Source organism: Cyanistes caeruleus, chromosome 2 (assembly GCF_971803275.1).
Source record: "Cyanistes caeruleus chromosome 2, bCyaCae1.hap1.1, whole genome shotgun sequence".
NCBI classification, from domain to species: domain Eukaryota; kingdom Metazoa; phylum Chordata; class Aves; order Passeriformes; family Paridae; genus Cyanistes; species Cyanistes caeruleus.
The window spans coordinates 80,550,218-80,565,941 of NC_141702.1; the positions used below are offsets into that span (position 1 = coordinate 80,550,218).

The following is a 15,724-nucleotide window of genomic DNA, read 5'->3' on the forward strand; positions in this document are numbered from 1 at the left end:
CTTTCCCAGCTGCGTGCTGGTGGTACTTCCACTGAAAGGACAGGTGATTCCAAACTATCTGATACTCTGAAATCCAGAGGTATAAAAAGATCTTCTTGCAAAGGTTTTCATTCTGAATATCATAAGCTTTTTGTCTTACACTCACAGTCCAGTTACTTTTCTTTTTTTTTTTTTTTTTTTTTTGTCTTTCTGTGAAAAGCTGTTCCTTCTTCAGAGTTTTTTGCAGTTTGCCATAATGCCTGTGGCTTGATGCCAGCTGGGTGCACAACCTGACTTGCTGTGAGACAAGACTGGGGACTCTTCCAAATAGCTGGCAACTACAAATACCTGCAGAACACAGACAGGCAACTTTGCTGCCAGCTGCCTCTGTCTTACAAAAATGCCATCTTGGGTTATATGCACAGAAGAGAATTAATAAAAAAAAAAAAAAAAAAAGTTTTTTTTTTGTTTCTTTGTTTGTTTTAGTGGAATTTTTGTTAAGTCAGCTGAACTAAAGAATCAAAATTTTCACATTTTTTGTATATTTGTATATTTTCCACAAATTTTGTATAGGACTTAAGAGAAATACACATTATGAATTTAGCTTCAGTTTGCAACAAATTCAAGATATTTGTAGCAATCTTTACAAAAACAAGGTTATTTCTTTTACTTATGTTTCGCAAAAATAATAATATATGTGTAGATGCTCCATAATATAGATGTTCACATAGAGAAAATTTAGTCATTGGAAGGGAGGGAGGAGTTTAAGATAAATATACATAAATATAAATCAACACTAATAAAGGGAAATTTTTCTTATCACTGTTTGATGGAGTTTATTAAGACAAAAAAAATGTTTTCTAAACACTGGAATGAATGAAATTAAATTGCATTTAAAATTAATTAGGGTATTTTAAAAGCTAAAAACCAAATCTGTTTATCATTTAATTATGTTTAAAAAATATTTGAAATACTTCAAACAGTCTTTCCAGAGTGGGAGATGTTGTCTCATCATCTAATTGTCTGCTTCCTACTACTCTGAAATCTAATCAGAGAGGAATCTCCCATCCTTTGGGAGGAATGAGTTTAACCTATTGCCTAAGCTATTTGTATGAACAGAAGATATTTCACTGCTGCTTTTGCTTCTTTTTTGTTGTTTTGTTTTGTCTACAAGAATTATTTCCAGGTAAGTCTAGGAAAGGTCCTACAATACGAATCAAGGAGATACATAAAGGTAAATGTATAGCCATATAGAGTAATGAGAAAATTATCAGGCGATTCAGGGTAATAATAAGCAGACTGTAGACAGGAATATTTAGTCCTGGTTACTGTACAAGGCTGATGAAGTTCTAAAACAGCAGCCCCACTTTATATTCAGGCAAAAAGATTTAAAAGAAATCTTGACTGAAATGAAGATGAGTAAATCTTCAGTTGCTGTAGGACTGCATTGAATGAAGAGATCACATTTTCTGAGGCTTATGTGTCCATGATCAAAAGAATCACAATTAGGAAGTTTTAGGATGTCTTGAACACTGAACTCCAAGGACCCCAGACAATTTTTGCACCTTACTCTGGGCTTGGACTTTGGATTTAGGTCTGTTTCTTGAACTGGCCAACCCAGAGTTTTCTGAAGTCTGAAATGCAGAACCAAAGTGGCATTAGGATTGTTTAATTTCAGCTGTTCTCTGTTGGTTGCTGTAGGTCTCTCTCAAAAGACTGTAGGAGGTGATCTTCCCTGTAGATAAAAGTGCAGGCATTGACAAAAGGCTATCCCATCAATTTCGGTCAAGTGAAGTAACCTTCTGTTTAAAAACCTTCTCTTTCACCCTGAAGTATTACATTTCTTTTACAGTGAGTTTACCCAGAAACTCACTGTTGTTGCCTGAAAGAGCAGAAGTATAATCCTCTGAGGTGCTGGTGTCCGAGGGGCCAGGAAGGCAATGAAAACTCCCGATCACTCAGTGCAGTACAAAAGCTCCCAGGCAGAGCTGCCTGGGGATTTTGCAGCAGCGTGAGCGGCATTTATCTTATTGCACCATAGATTAAGGGATGGCACTGCACTGCTCCTGCTGCAGGATGGGGATGGGGATGAAATCTGGCACTGCGGAGGAGAGCCCTATTGAGCTGAGTGAGGGGTATGAGTGTCCAAGGGGGGGTAGTCTTTGCCAGACTGGCTCATATGTGCTGTTCCCTCTGTAGGGAAGTGTGACAGACCTCGGTCAGCAGCAGCAGTGAAATGTCACAGGCCAGAAGAGAGAGGGAAGTGTACAGTCAGAATAAAAATATTAACAAGTAGTGTTTTTTACCTCTGGCTTCCTTTCTCCTGGGAGGATAAAGTAAAACAACCCCCACAATCCTTTGCTGTTCTGCTGTGTGATTTCTGTTCCACTGCAGACATCAGAGAAGCCATGGTGGTGCAGCTGGGTGAGAAGTGGGAGTTACAGGTAATCCTGTTTGCACTCACTCTCCAGAGGATTGAAGTTTCCAGGTTAGTCTGAGATCTGCAGTTTAAAAGCAATCCTGTAGGACAGTAACACTGAACGGAATGGTGCAGTAGGTGAAGGGGTGCTGAGCTGTGGTGAGCCACCCCAGTGCAGTGGCACAGAGACACACAGAGACCCAGGAGGCTGCTGTCCTCCCTGGCACTGGGATGTACATCCCACTGTGTGGTGCACACCCCCTTCAAGGACATAAGTGTCAAAGCCAGATCCTGGTGGCTTCTCCATGCCCTCAGTGTGTGTCCTTGCTTGACACATCTGTTTGGGATCCTTCAAATTATGCTGTAAGAGCAAGTACCACTTCTCCCAGACTTCCGTGTTGTTGTCAAAGCAGGTGATGTGTGGTAGAGTGACATGGCTTCTCACATGAAATGCAGCCAGTTAATAAAAGACCAGATATGGCTCTTCTCAGCCAAACCCTTCTTGTCAATCCTATAAGGAATATGAGAAGCAGGCTCCAGAAATGTGGAATCTACTGTATATTTTTATTTTGTTTCTTCTGAATTCATTCTAAAACTAGAGAAGGCCATTTTCTGACATTTTCAGCTGAGTATAGCTGAAAGTCTCTATTAATTGTTCCTCTGGAAGGGTGCATAAAAACTTTGTTCCCCTTGATGCTAGAAGCCATGCATGATTCCTTTTCAGGAGGGCATCTCTCTTCCCAGCACCATTGGCTCAGCTCTATAGTGAATTCATAAGCTACATGGTTTAATTTGTTGGGTTTTGTTGGTTTTTTTTCAGAAAACCCCACTTTATTACACCAGGCATGAAGAAGATGTACAGGGATAATCTCTCTCTGCTCCCTTTTCACCTCTGAAAAGTAGCGTAATTTAGGATGAGATTCTCACTTGGGAGTTCTTCTTAGAGTTGCTTATGGATTCTGGCTTTTCTAATTCATCCAAGGATTATACACACTTTCGTCAGTTTTCATTCAGCTGTTTTTTGCTCTTGGTATAAGTATACAATTCCTATTCATAAGGAAAAAAACAAGCAGCTTTAGTTGTGCCTATCCACAACAAAACCTAATTTAATTATGTGGCATAATTTGACCTTTTAAGGGCATAACCTGACCTTTTATCAGGGAGACCTGCTTTAATTAAGCTAAATGAGTGTCTTCTGTGCTGTTTAGAAGACAGATTTTGGAAGTGCTTTACACTGGTTGCAAGACAGGAGACAGCCAAGAGCCTGTGCTAACATATCTTGCCAAAAAAGGCATTTGAAGGAGCAAGTGAGGATTAGATACCTCCAGCCTCACCCAGCCTTAATAATCCAGCAGTGGTGGCATGGCACGTTGCTCTTGTAAGGGAGAGAATGATGCTTTTAACCATTCTACACTTAGCATGCCTAATGTGGCGACAGGGTGCTGTTTCTAAGCCTCCTGTAGATCTCAAAGCACACGGCGTTGTCCAGCCATGTCATAGCAACTTATTTGTAGATGAATCAGAAGTCCTATGCAAATATCTTATTCTTCATAGTTATACACAATCTTGACACTTTCTGTGGGAGAGAAGAGGTTTCTGTAAGCCTTCATAGATTTCTGCTTTTAATATTGCTATTGGAGACAGTTCCACAGATAAAGTCTTTTGTGTATATTTTTCACAAATCTGTATGTGAGAGATAAATCAACATAGAATCAAGAATATATGGAATGTTTCAGTAACACTAGTTGCACATATTTCATTGCTAAATTTCATGTGTAAAAAGTGATTAGAAGTTTTAGACTTAAGGTAAAATAATAAAACAGGTATTGTTTTGCATTAATGATTTACATCAAATAGTTAAGGCTGAAGTGGTGCTTGAATTTAAATCTTAAATTCTGGCATACATAACTTCTCTTTATATTTCATAGGGTCAAAGTTTCACTTAAATAGACTCAGCCTTTAATTTTATTTAAATTAGTGATTGAAGAATAACTGTTCATCCATCATTTCTTCATCTAAACTTGGAAGAGGCTGTTTAGAAATTACTCCGAGTATTTTGAAAATTCTGGCCACTTTAAAACACAATTTCCAGTAGAATTTTCTGAGCATGTGAAAAATGGCATAGAATTTGTAGCTTTGATCCATCTAAATGCTTTGCTGTTTTTGGATAGACAACATACTAATCACAAAACTGATGTCAGAGCCTGCTGTGTGCTTGATACATGTGTGCCTCTTCTCAACTCTTCTAAGTGAAAAATTAATAGTTTGATGAGCTCCCTGCCTGTAAATGTCAAGGTGTCATTTGCATAGGTTTCAAAATTTTAATCTGTCTAAATTAAACTTGCACAGGACCTAACAGGTTTTCCGCCTGAAACTTCAAATCTAATTTCTTGGCCCATTTTTATTTCACAAGGAAGGTGACCATGATATGTATGTCAATATCAGAGCCTCTTAGTTTAGCCTGTAGCTCCTTTGCTAAATGATTCTACAGAATTAAATACTGCATTATGGCGCAGTCCTAACCCAACACAACAGAAAAATTCCCAGAAAATTCAGTGGAACCATACACTGTTCTTTGAGAACTGTGTGAGAAAGAGCCCTGATGCTGATGCAACATTAGAGAAATAGCCTTGCATTTGTTCTGTGATTAAGTTTTCACCAATTTAGTTGCCAGTTTTTAGTTTCCTAAATTGTTTAGTTTCCTAAATTGTTGATAACTCCTTTTAATAAGACGTGAGCAGAGGAAAAGCCTGGGCTTGCTTCACTAAATATTTTCTCATTTCTGATTTTGGACTTGAATAAGGCAAACATGGTATTTTCCTCTTTGTTGTCTTCAGTGCAGCAAATGCAGAAGAGCTGAGATTAGGAAACTTATTATGTGATAAGAACTCCAGCAATTATCATTGGGTTTGCACTTCTTAATGCTCCCTTCTATTTCCTATGAACATGCTCAACAATTTGTGCCCTATTGGAAGTCTAGTATTTGATAGTTTAGACAGAGACTCTTTTTCTGCAATGTGCAGTTTCTCTTCCTATACTAGAATCTTTAAATACTCAGTTGGCAATTCCTATTACAGTTGATTATTTGGACCAGGCAAATTGCCAAATAGAAGGTTTGTAAATTATCTGCTTTATATTTGTGTGGTCCTCAAAGGACTGAAATTTGCTTTGGGGAAAAGCAAAGGACCAAGTAATAACATTTTCTTTTTTTAAAGCAGTGCCAGAAACTTAATTTTGGAGAGCTTTTTATTATTAAATTTCCCAGCCTTCCTTTCAAGCACTTTATTAGGTACACGGCTCATTTATTTGGGAGGGGGAGGAAAGCATTGAAGAAGGGGAAGATAAAGGTGAAAAGCAAGCTCATTAATTCATATTGTGATCTAAGTGTAGTTTTCATGTTGCCAACAAGTTCAGTTTTCTAATGTGCAGTCATTGTGGAAGACTGATTCTAACATGGAAATTGTTTCTCTTGAATATTTTTTGGAGCTCATTTATACTGAAGTTTTGAAGGCCTTTGGAATTTTAAAGTGGTTCTCCTAGAGCAGGTGAAAAAGACCTTTGCTCTTTAGCAAAAAGAGCCAGAGAAATCAAGCTTTTGCTTGTTTTACTTACAAACTAGATGCAGCTTTGAGCACTGGGCTTGAGTCTGAGGCTGTTGGAAAAGTGAAGCTAGGTAGTAGATGTAGTGTCAGGAGGAACTGATCTCTTTGTAATATCTGATCTTTTTGTAAGTGTCTTTTTGTTTATTTAAATTAATGGCTTTGCAGTTGGCACCTAACTTTTAAGAAGGGACCATTTGTCTCCAGCTTACAAAATAAAGCTGGCCTGGAAAAGTGCAACAGAAGAGGTCAGTGTTGCTATTAGTTACATAATAAATGCTTTTTTTTTTTTTGCCCCAGTGAAAATCAGAAAGACTGTGAACCCACTTAAAGCAAACTTAAAGCATGGGGACAATCCAAAGCCTAATTTTGTGAGTAGCACCTGATAAAGCTGACTGGAAACTGAAACTTCAGTTCCCCAGGAGAGCTGAACATTCTTGAATTTTCTGTCTTTCCACTTGGAAAAAACAGCAATCTATAATGTTCTGGTTTAGGGGTGTAGATATATTTCAAGCTCAATATTGTTGAAATTGACAAAAATGTTCTTGTTTTTTTTCTGTTTACATGTTTACTAGACCTGACTGATGAAATTAATATTTTCAACAGCAAACAGCTCTCTTAAGAAATGTGTTTGCTGTTTATTGGCAGGGGATTATGGACACATCCATCTGAGGGAAGGCCTTCATTTTCTGCCCATTCAATTTAACTACTTTTCTTTAACTACTTTTTTTTTTATCCAAGCTGGAGCTCTGAGCTGTTGGCTGTCCTTCTCCAGCAGCTGTTTCTTTAGTGCGTGGGTCTAGTCTAGAAAAACACAGAATACATTTCTACTTTTCTTAGCACCACCGATGAGATGTTTCTGGCTTCCTGAAATCACTCTCAGGCACAGGGAGAGCTCTGGGGAGCCATGTGTGTCTCTGGTGCTTTTAGAATTTGAGATCAGGAAAACTCTTCTATTCTACTTTTTGTTTAATTCCTTTAACTCATTCTTCAAAATACTTGCTGCTGCATTATTTATGCAACTTTTTCAGGCCCTCTTGTTTCAGATTTTGTCTTTCACAGGGTTTAGTCTCTCTGGCAGCCTGATTTGTATTTTGCATGCTTTTTCTCTCTGAGGATAACCCATGGGCAATTACTGTGGTGCAAGGCTAAGGAAAAGGCTGCTCTACAAAAAGTGGTCTTGTTTAATGGGAAGGGATGGAAGTGCAATGGCATTTGAGAGGAGGAAGCAGTGCAGATGATATATTTCTTACCGGTGGCTCATTGTAGGCTAGGGAAGGGTGACAGCACAGGTTTCAAGGAATGCACCACACTCTTTTAGAAATCACAAAAATAATAACAATCAGCTGAGGGGAGGCAGCTGGAGCAAGACAGAATGGGCACATTTTACTTTCCTGTGTGGGGTACAGCAGGTAGAAGATGTCAGGTGTAACTTCAGGTGTCTGAGAGATGCAGTGTTTCAGCAGTAGTGTGAAAAATAAAAGAGCTGTTGGCACTTCTGCAAGAAATGGAGGGGGAAAATATTGCCACCACTATTCAGCAATGCTAAAAAAAAGTAAACAATTTTGTGAAAGTGTGGTGCAGAGAAACAGAGAGGAAAGTTCTGGAGAACAATCTGGTGCCAATACGTATCACATAGGAAGTTATTTTCCTACTATAAATGAGGTCCCGTTTCATAATTTGTTCCTCTGATCTTCACTTTCTATGAACTTTTCAAACCCCATCTAAGATGAGGCACTTCCAAAAATCTCTTCCAAAAAGACTCATTTTTTCTTATTTTCTTCTAAACCTATACCTGTGTGCCTTTTAGCCATCACTTTTGGACTGTTTAATTTACCTGGCAAATGACCAGACAGAAATACTATCCTTCTTGTCCTGGTCTTACTAGAGTAAGAAGTGAGGTTGTTCAGTCTTCCTGCATCATTATCTTGCTGGTTTTGAAGTCCATGTTGGGGCTGTTCTGGTTGGAAGAACTCTTTCTAACATGGTTGGCATTGTCCATAATATTTCAAAGAGGCATTTACCATGAAAATTAAACTTCCTTTACACTTCTGAGTATACATCACCTGATGTGTTTACTCATTTCATGGCTGATGATTTGCAGACATCCCATATTCTACAAAAAATACTTCTCCCTACATAGTTCCTCCATCTGACAACCTCACAGTTTATAGCAGAAATTCTTGTTATTAGTCCCAAAGCTTTTGACCTTGCACACGCCTATTAAATTTCATCCCCTTTCTATTACCCTTCCAGATAATCCAGCCCCTGCCATGTGAGCCCCCAATCCTCCCTCCAGACATTTAAGTCTCAGGGAATTTATTTGTTCATTTTTATATTTTTGTGCCAGTCATTAATACTAGTATTAAGTGAGATTGGCCTCAACCCCAGTCTTGGAGGGGTTTTTCATTATTAACCTGCTTGAAGTTTAACAGTTCCTGCCATATGCTCCTCTAGCAGGCTGCAGGAGGAGAGGAGAAGAGGAGGAGAAGCCTGTCCTGGCCCCTGTGACCCCAAAAGCAGATGCCTTTGGGGCACAGGGCAGGCTGCTCTTTCCCTGACTGCCACTGGGGAAGCCTGTGGAGGAGAGGCTGCTGGAGCAGAGCTGACAAGTTCACATGGTGAGTTCTGCCTCTGCAGCCAGGAGAGGCAGAGAGACACACACAGCCTTTGGGGATGGCAGAGATATATATGAAAGGGCATCATGAAAGGCCTTGTAGAATTCACTTTGATCCAGGAAATGAGCAGGTATTGCTCAGCTGAAAGCCTGTCTGGAGGAAAGGGCCTGCCCTGCAAGGGCACAGAGGTTGAGGGAAGAGATTCATCTGCAGTCCCTTTTGCTTTCACTCTTTTACCCAGCAGAGAGAACAGATATTTCTTCTGTTAATAGTGTTTATTGCTCCAGCTGGCATCCTATCAAAACCGACTTCCTGAGATGCTGAGGTACTCAGCTCAGGCAGTAGATCTCGGCACTTAATCCTAAAACCCCATGTTGATTTGAGGTCTGCTAGGGTTACAAAAGAATTAAAAAATAAAAAAACAGAAAGCTGAGAAATAACCTTCCTTTCGCCAGGCAGTACAACATTAGGCATTGTACTAAAATCTGACTAAAGGTGTTTTAACAACACAGAACTTACATAGTCTTGCAGTGCCAAATGCGTGAGTTAATGGGTTGAATTTTTTAATTTATTAATGAGTGCACATATTTTGTCTTTTGAAAGAACAAATTACCTACTATAACAATACACAGTAATGATACCCTTTTCTGTGTGTCAGAAATTATGTAGAGACACAATATGTGAAACACCATGTTTTATGGGCAATAATTGTTACAAGTGTATTTTCTTTTGTTACAATACTCATGAACTTGTCAAAGTTAAGATACCATGCTGATGCCTGTGCTGATACTTACCACTTTGCATGTTCACAACCCTGTTCAAACAGTTATGAACCAATGTAAGCAGTCATTTTCATAATGTGGCTTAATATAGTGAGGCATTGTGACCCTTGCTTTGACTCTGTATGCACAAGGGATTGTAATTTACACCCCTTTTCATGTGCAATGAAGGCTATACCCGTCATCTACCCTCTCACAATCATCCTTTTCCTGTGCAGTTCCCACTGAAGCGGGGAACAGGGCTCCAAAGAGCCTGGGCCATAATTTGTTTGGCTCTCTTCCAACTTTCTAGATGGTGCCAGTTTGTTCCAGGCTTCCTCTGTGCTATATCATTGCAAATCCCTGTTTGAGGGGTGTTTTTTCCCCCCACATATGGAATTACCTCTCTCATTGCACTGCCAGGAATAAAAGCCCACCTGCATTTCAAAAGTGCATGTCTGCTACATTGTCTTACACATTGGTCAGCAGGAAAGCACTGCCTGCCTTGTGTTTTTGTTTTGGGGTTTTTAAAAACTTTTACAGTGTTATTTACCCTTTTGCTTCAAGCTAGAAATATGTTCATCTATTTTGTCAGCATGATCTCAAAGAGCTCTATTTGAGCACTCTCAGGACTTGAAAGAGTTGGAGCAAGTAAATTAGCAGAGCAGAATGAAGTCAAGTGAAGTACTGAAGGGCTCCAGATAGTTAAGGATTACAGGGGAGAGCATAATATGAGAGCCAGCTCTCCCAGTTGTTGCAAGTGTACTTGGAGAGATCTGAGAAGATACCAGTCTCCTACCTACAGCTGGTGCTAACTCCCACAGTACTGACTACAAGCTGAAGTAATCTTTTTTGGTAGTGTCTCTGTATGATACCCACCTGTGTGCAGGGAATTACCTTTGTGGCCAAACTGGCCACATCCTGTGAAACCAGAGGATGTATTGACTGCATAGCAAGACCTGTCTCTTTTGCCTCTAGGAGTGGGTAGCTTCTTGGCCCGAAAGGTTAAGGTGAAAGGTGTGTGTGGGTGTTAATGGCATTATGTTGTTAGTGGACTGCAGAGTTCCATGCTGGCTAAAATGTGATTAATTGAGCGGAAATAATTCAATTCTGTATCCTGCAGATTGTCATGGGGAGACATGCATCTGACAGCTAATACAGTTAAGCTTTTGCAGCTTAAAGGTGCATATCCTCTGTGCTTCTTGAGGAGCAAACAGGAGTTGAATTATTCGTGTTACTTAGTGCAGATGTCTGGCTTTTAGTCTCATCATTCATCATTGCTCAGCAGACACCTATGTTCATACATTGCATCATAAATACTGCAAAATGAATTGTAAATTTTATATTCCTTGAATATGACTCTGACTCACAGCCACACAAGAAGACACACAACAGCCATGCTGTATCACTTGTTAATTTTATATTGGAGAATGATGGTCATTCTCCAATAACCCAGTTATTTCAGGATATGTAAGAGATTTCTTTACTTAATCGCCCCTATACCAGCAGGGGATTGTACTCTTTTGGGCTAGAGTTAGGCATGCCAAAAGGATGTCTGTGAAGAGACTCCCTGTAATGCTACTTAAATTTATTGATTGAATGGACAAAAGTAGGTCTTTAATTTGTTTTATCTTCTAACTTTGAAAGCATCAATTTTAAGGAGTCTCATTCATATTGATAGCTACAGCGATGAGCTCAAAAACTGAATATATGGTCAGACTAGAACTCCATAGGTCAGGCGTACAAAACCTGTAGAAAAACCGAAATTATTCTTGTCTTTCTTGGGAAGAAGGGTAAAAAAAGACTCCAGATCTACTTGGAGAATAACCGCTTTCAAAACAGATCTTAAGAAGTGCACAAAAAGTCTACAGCAAATGGAAACATCTTTGTTGTTGCAGTTAGGAAAAATGAGGATAAAATTAAATGCAGCACTGGCTTAAATCTTGCAAAGTAGATGAAATGGGTAGTACCTTATATATAATAACTGTTGATCAGCCTTAAGAAGCTGTCTGGTCAAGTCACTAGAATGAAAAGACTCTAGAATAACTTAAGTTGAAAGATCTCCAGGAAGTTATTTAGTACAGTTCAAAGCAGGTTTGATTAGATCAGGTTTCTGTGTCAGGCCTGTGTCCAGTCACATCTTGATTTCCTCCAAGGAGGGAGATCTGAAACTCCTCTGGGCAAGCTGTTTCAATATTTGACCACCTTGTCTTAAAAAAACTCGATCAGCAGAACTCTATTGCAGTGGCTGGGGACAGAGAACAAGAACTGTTTATGGAGTGTGAGCCACCATTCCCAGAGATTTGCAACGGTTTGGAAATGACTGACCAGGAGGTACAGCTGTGTTCTGCTAAGCCATACCATGAACCACTACCACCACCAGCCACTAGTGACAGGCTGACAAAAAAAGGCAAATGATTCTTGAAAGTTATTGGCTTAGGAATTTCCAGAGATGGTTTTTAAATGTAGCTCAAGTCCTGCTAGAGATGAAATTGAAGTGGAGCAGGTACAAAGCAGGGCTATGAAAATGATTGATTATGGAGAATAGGGAGGAGTAAAAGAGTTTGGTTGTTCAGAGAAGTCAAATGAAGACTTTGAAAGGCATCTTACTGCTCTCTGTCACTTCATTACCACTAATAGGTATAATGGGAAGGAATAAATGACTATTAATTAGAAAAATGTTTTAAACAAGAACTTGGTGAGGCCTTGGACCAGCCTTCAGAAGAAGCAGTTCTAAAAATACATGAAAAGAAACAAAACCAAACTGACTTTGACATGGGAGTCTGCAGGGGCAGCCTTCTGCTCAATACGCCTTTTGTGTTTTTCAGGGTAGACACTGTGCTCAGGAGTAATTTGCCTGGCGTTCCAGTACATCTGGTAGTATTTTGCTTGCTCCTGTTGTGCCCTGTTATTTCCTGAGCACATGGACAGGAGTAACACCATGTCTGCAATTTCCTTGGCAAATCCCAGGTGCTCCCCAGTGCCTGCACCTTGCATGCGTGTGGGAAGGTCACGGTGCCGGGAGCCCACATTAGGCCAGGGACTTTGCTGATATTTCAGCTGGCTGGGCATCATCTTTGCATGTGCATTTCTGCTGAGGAAGTCTAAGACAAAAATATGTCAGCCCATAAGGCAGACATTTGTGAAAGAGAGCAAATGATGTGTGCTCAGCATGTTTGCTAGGTCCCTGTGCATTCCAACTCAGAGTATTTTTCCCTGGCTAAACAAAAACAGCCATTGCCTTAGAATAGCAGCTGATTATTTTTCAATTGTATATTTTATTTGGCATAATTTTATGCCCTTACAAGCAATTTAAGCTAAATTATGCAAATGAAAGTTTAGCTAGTGCTTTTTAATCCATTTAAGAGTTTTGTTTTACATAGCCTATTGGTGAAGCAAACTAGATTAAAGTGAAAGTGAATTCCATCTGAAAGCTGGTTCTAGTATTTGTAATTATGAAGTCATGACTTGGAATTCTCCATAGCTGCCCCATTTCTATATTTTATATTTAACTTTAAGACTGTTATGTATTTAATGAGCGTAAATGGAATAGAGTAATATGAGAGAATTGATAGAACAGATATTTCACTGAAAAATGACAGATTAGTGTTAAATGTATGTGTAACAGTGAGAGGGCTTCAGCAGAATGCAGAAATATCAATAAACAACTAGAAAGAGGCAAGGAATGACATTTGAGTTCAAAATAAAGAAAAGAATGGAAATATTAAAAGGTATTTAAGAAGAAAGTATTAAGGAAGTTATCAAAGAAATAGTTTTTATTCCAGTATTTACAATTCAAAAAGAGAGGGCAGAAAACAGCTTTGCTGAGAAGAGGTGGAATGATCAATGGTTTGGAAAGGCATATGCAGCTAAAAAAGAAACAGAAGCTTCCTGTCAAAAAGGGAATGTCTGCCAGATAATCAGCTGATGTTTGCATCAAGGTCAGTCACTGGTAGTGACTGCAATGTCTCTTAAGTTGTTAGACCAAAAGAGTCCTTTGAACTAGATTGATCCATAGGAGTATTTACACTGAATTCATGGAACTGCAGACTAAGTTGTAGGAACCCTCCTTGTGTTGGTTTAGGTGAAGGTTTGCCTAGCAAAGCTCAGCATTACTGTATTTTGTGTCACTGGCAGTTTTTATTAATGTCCAAAGCTAAAAATAATGGTATATCTACTGCATCTCAAATGTCACCTTTTAACACAAGCCCAGACTATCAACCCTGCTAACCACTAAGCTTCTGAGAGTATTTGTTGGAATGAATGACTTTATCCAAAGCACAGATTCGTTAAATCCATGCACATTTGCCAGCTTCTGGAACAAAACTTTCATCAATTTCTTGTAGTGCATAATTGCATGTATGATCACAGCTATTATTGTGGCTGTTTCTAAGATGTTTTTGTGCTGGTAACATGAATGAGTGTTTGATGTTTGGAGAAAGAAGTGGTTTTGAAAATAAAATCTGGAGCTTTTGCATCGCCATACTGGGAAAAGCTGAAAGCAAGGTGATCAACCATGCTGCAACTTTCATGTACCAGCTTTCATCCTGACACTAAAGCCTTTCAGCATGAGGGAGAGAACTTGTTTATAGGGAAGAGATGCAGATTATTAAAACCTAATCAACTGAGTTTGTATATTCAGTAATAATTGTTGCAACCCACCTGAGAATTTACCTGGAGTCAGTCAGATGTGTAAGAGAAATCAATGAATTGCATAAAGATCTCTTGGCAGGAGAAATTTCCTTGTCCAGGTTTTTGAATCTACAAAATCTACAGTCCTTGGTCCAGCAAAACTCAATGGTTGTTTGAGTAAGAATTCCAGGATTTTGCCCCATAACTTCAAGAAATATTAGGGTTTTTAGAAAAGAAATTAAGTGCATTTTTATGGTAAGTGTTGGGGTATAATAACAGAACACAAAGATCTACATTTAATTAAAAAAAAAAAAAAATTAACACTACTGATTCCAAAAGTCATTAGGTTTGATATAAGCCATTTTTTACCCATTACCAATAATTGAATAACAGTTGCTGTTCACATTTAATGGATGGAGAAAATGTTGTGATTGTTGTTCTCTGATAAGATATAAAGTTTTGATTCATACCAGAACACTAACTTTGTGAATGCTAGTTCATTAAAATTTCTTTTTTAGAAACTACTTAATACATGATTTTGTAATTACTATTTCTGAAAAATTATTGTAAAGTTATAGCTCCAGAACTGAATTAAATGTCTTGGAGTTCAAAGAAATATGCTAAAAAAATGCTTTTTTTGAGCAGCAAAAACTTGATCCAAATTTTGGGTTCAGTCAGTGGGTAAAGTCTTTGAAGTTACACCTTAAATGCCTTTGAAAGTTGGAGCACTATTTTTAGGAAGGGAATGAAACTTTTCAGGCAATAGATTTTATTAATGTGTATTAAATTTAGATGTAGCCAAGTAGATCAGTTATAGCACATATATAGTGGGGGGTCCAGGATGTGTTTGGGAAGCAGAAATACAGTCCTATCAGAGAAATAACATATGTGTTACAGAAATATATACTAAAACAGAATTTAACATTTTTATGTATTTTTATTTGTTGTCCAAAGGAATAAATCGGAGCATAGGTGGATGAAATCAGCTTATGGGATCTCTCCTGGGCTCAAAGGAGAGTTTTTTAATATAAATTTTTTGTTATAGCCCACATATTGCAGATTTCTATTGGGATTGCAGTAGAAGACTGTAGGAATTTTGAAGGAGAGATATAGGGATTCTCCTTACCCTTTTCAGGGAAAGTTTTTGTAGAGATATGGATTATCGTGCAAACAGAAATGACTCTCTTCCTTTTTGCCCCAGTGGACATTGACACTGTTAGATGTATGTGCAAAAACCTGGAAGCTGGAGACCTTCCTTGGTGAGTTTAGAAATCTGTAGCTGTACAGGTTTGCCATGCCTGTGCAAAATGTGAATAAAATGGAACAAATGAATCACAGCCTGTTCACTGGAAACACATCTTTGTATCTTGTAGCCTCACTCAGCTATGCCAGATATTTATGTGATGAGTTACCCATTTGATCAATTAATGGCTTCAAAAAGCAAAGCAAGAACACCTACAGTTTTTGTGTTGTTTTTTCCCTTCCTTCCAAACCCAGTAAAACCAACTTTTCCTGAGGTTGGCAAAGGCTTTTCAACAGCTCTCTATAAATCATTGCAAATATTGTATTTCTCCTTCCTTGAGGAAAACGTGCAGGGTAGGATTCAAGCATCAGGGGCATTGCATCAGATTGCACTGTGGGTGCAATTTTACTGTCATCATATGAAGGCAGCAACTGTTGCATCGATGGAATTTTTGGAATGGGAAATTCTTGAGGACA

At 38.7% G+C, this 15,724-nt stretch overlaps 1 protein-coding gene across 1 annotated transcript in view; it reads left to right on the top strand.

The window, feature by feature from the left end:
- The window catches only part of SMYD3 (SET and MYND domain containing 3), a 404,628-nt gene that overhangs the window by 195,391 nt on the left and 193,513 nt on the right, over positions 1 to 15,724 (top strand). The gene's annotated exons all lie outside the window — the stretch shown is intronic.